The sequence below is a fragment of the Leuciscus leuciscus genome, assembly GCF_965113295.1.
Source record: "Leuciscus leuciscus genome assembly, chromosome: 4".
Classification (NCBI taxonomy): Eukaryota; Metazoa; Chordata; class Actinopteri; order Cypriniformes; family Leuciscidae; genus Leuciscus; species Leuciscus leuciscus.
Genome location: NC_138728.1, coordinates 1,412,428 through 1,415,928, shown reverse-complemented (window position 1 = coordinate 1,415,928; position 3,501 = coordinate 1,412,428). Strand labels below are relative to the sequence as shown.

At 37.7% G+C, this 3,501-nt stretch overlaps 1 long non-coding RNA gene across 1 annotated transcript; it reads right to left on the bottom strand.

The window, feature by feature from the left end:
• Nucleotides 1-836: 836 nt before the first annotated feature.
• Nucleotides 837-1,612, bottom strand: LOC309498081. The gene is made up of 2 exons (XR_014205842.1): nt 1,582-1,612; nt 837-982 (listed from the first exon to the last, which is right to left on the bottom strand). It is a non-coding gene; the product is annotated as an uncharacterized lncRNA (long non-coding RNA).
• Between the last annotated feature and the right edge of the window lie 1,889 nt (nt 1,613-3,501).

Here is a 3,501-nt window from a genome sequence, read left to right as displayed (position 1 = left end):
GTTGGACATGGTGGTGGCTAAAGATGAGAACAGCTTGTGATGAGTCAAGAGAAATTTCTGAAAAAACGAAGGTTAGGTGAATTGAGTATTTAAACTAAAGATAACCTTAGAAAAGATCATAGCATAATGTATTTTAGATTATTGTAATGGTTCTAATTTGAGTCAAATATTTGTATTTTGACATTTGTGAACTATTAAGGATTGACTATGACTATGATTATTTTAGTTACAGTCCTAGGAGGCTGTTGAAAAGATGATTTGCTTATAGTGAGAGAGAAAGAGACTGTTTGAGTGGACTGCTGAGAGACTGCTTGATACTCTGTCTGTCTTTCTGTTATCAGTCAGATAATGAACCAAAAAAACAATCCAGCTGACTTTTCTAAAATCAAATGAATAATGAACAGACATGCCTTGAAACTGGTAAAGAGGCCATAAATAAAAACATTAGATAAAAGATACAGGAAAATGTAAGGTTAAACTGTCATTTAAAATGTAAATATTTTTAGAGAAAATATATAAATAAGAAATATGAGCGGTTCATAGTCAGGGATGAGTGTGAGTGTTAATTCATGTTTTGAACAGTATGCGTTAGTTAAGGACAACGTTTGGGTTAGCAAACTTTATCCAAAACAAATGTTACCAAATAAATATTAACAAATATTGCAGTTTTTCCTGTAGCTCAAACATTAGAGTGTGACACCTGTAACGCCAAGGTCATGGGTTCAATTTCCGAGGGAAAGCAAGAACTGATAAGAATGTAAATGTGTACCTTGAAATGGAAGTCACTATGGACGTCTGATAAAAGTAAGAGAATTTTATTACGTTAAATTTATGCACGAGATGAGTGTCGTGCATAAAGAGGAGGATGAATATGCTCGTGGCGGGAACAAGAGAACGCACAGTAAAACAAGTGATCAGATGAGTCTTTGAACTTTTTAGTATGGATAATTTGTATTCAGGCCACAAACAAAGACATTTCGGCCTCACAAGGGGGGCTAAACCCACTGTCTTCACAGCAGGCTGAGAGGTTATCTAGCTTTGACCTCATCGGTATGTAAGGACAGTAAAAGTCCAGGGGGAACCCACTGGTGGTCAGATAAGAGCCTTTCAACTCTTCAGGGGATCAGAAGGACCATTTGCATTCAGGAAAGTCCAGGAGAGGTTAGAAGAACTTTATTTGTCTTAACCAGCCAGATCTGGATTACTAAGGGGTTCACATTTGCTGAAAGCCATCGCACAGGTGGGAAGATAAATGTTGGGAGGACATTGGGTTTAATTGTGTGCATTGTTTGTATTTTAAGTGTGCTAATAACAAGAATTGTTTCGACAGGAAACGCCAGGGCAGATGCGGCAGCACAGCAGACAAAAAAAAAAAACTATGTGACAATAACCTCAACATTTGTTTTTCTTTACAGAAGATGCAGACTTTTCACACACACACACACACACACACACACACACACACACACACACACACACACACACACACACACACACACACACACACACACACACACACACACACACACACACACACACACACACACACACACACAAATGGTCAGATAAGAGCCTTTCAACTCTTCAGGGGGGGCCTGAACTCTTCAGGGGGGGGCCTGAACTCTTCAGGGGGGCACCTTGCGCAGCGCATAACTTAACATTTTCATTTTGCAGGATGTCAGAACGGATTGAACCAAACAGAACTGATTCTGTATTGTTTTGTTAACATGAGCAACATGGGTTGAATGTTTTTTTGGGGAACAAGGACCCCGAGTGCTATTCAATGAGCAAAAATTATCCGGTGATATGTTTCAGGTTGAAAATTTCACAGGTCACACCAAAGGGACGGCAAGACAAGCGGTCACTAACAAAATCACTTAAGGTCTGCTTTCGCAGGTGACAGCAGACAGTAAATGACTCATTCCAGTGGGGGTGCGATCGTGATCTAAGGGAAAATCTTGTAAGGATTTGAAAATGATTGAAGAGTGTTAGACCTGGGTCGAAGCATCTGACCTTAACCACACCAACCAACGTCAGCAACCCAAAACACCAACGCAAAGAATAAAGTGGGGGATCAATGATATGTGCTAGAAACTATCTACCCCGCCAACGTTGGAAAAATCCTCTCTACGGCATGCAAAGTGTCATATTGGTGAAGATGGAACGTCCATGAGGCAACGAGATGATCAACATATCTGGAGAAAATGTTGACCAATTAATGGTTGAAGAAAAGTTTTGTGATTTTTATTTGATTGAATCAAATTAGGGCTTAGTATTGATATAAATCTAATCATTTGACTTGTGCAAAGAAAAATGTGTTTTCAGGTAGAAGATTTATTAATTAATGTGAAGTATGGTGATAAGAAAAAAAAACGGTATGTAATGGAAAAGTCGGGTTAGATTTTATTAAATAGATTTTAATTAAATACAGCTTTAGAAGTAAAACCATTTCCTGACAAAATATTGTGATTAATTGAAAAAGCTACATATACAAATACATAGTGTTATGATTGTATGTGTTATTCTGATAATTTTGTTATTAATGGGTACAGTCTATCCTAGGGATGAACAAAATATGCAGATGGTACGAGTGACGGAAGTTGCAATTATAATCATTTACGTTTTTCTTACTATATGCTTTGAGCTATGTCTGGGATGACTGAGGGTCTGGTTCTCAACCAGGAAAATGCGATAACAATGTTTGTTCATTTTTAGCCCGGTTTCAGACAAAATGCTTATTTATTTGATACAAGCTTTTTACTTTTTCAAAGTTCAAGTAGAGTGATCAGGTATACGAGAATAAGACATGAAGGGCATAACTGTGATGTAAGAAACTTGAATTAATTCTAGTCTTATGTAAAGACTTGAATTGATTCTATTCTGAAGATTTAATAGCGTAATGGGTTTAATTAAAATTAGAAAACAAGGCTGAATTTTTATATATATAGTTTATCAGAGAATGATAAAGAGGAGGAATATTGTGATGGAAAAATTCAGTATTACTTAATTTTCATCGTTTTCCTAACTGTTAATATCATTTAGTCATATGTTTCTGTGAGGATCTCTTACAGCTGAAGGGGACATAAAAGAACAAACACAATAATGCCAGATGGGCCAGGAAAGAGAACAACCACCTGGGGCACGAGAAAGAGTTTTAGTTAAGGAATACAGGGTGTCGTATAATAATAGGGTCCCAGGCCCCCTCCTGAGGGAAGCAGGAGGTCATTTAGATTGTAGATGAAGGCCTTTTGACTTCTCAGGGACAAAGAACAGCATGTGTTCTGGGGGGGGGGGGGACCAGTCCATACCAGCTTGAGATATAAGATGTCTTTAAGGAAATTTACAGAAACTGGGAAAGGAGGAGTCAAGAATGTCAGAAACCTGTATAAAATGTCTATGTTTCATTGAGTCCACTAGGTCATTCTATTTCACATCTGGGTGGCTGCGGCTGTGAAAAGAATCCTCAAAGAATAAACCTTTTCTCTTTAAAACAATTTTTGC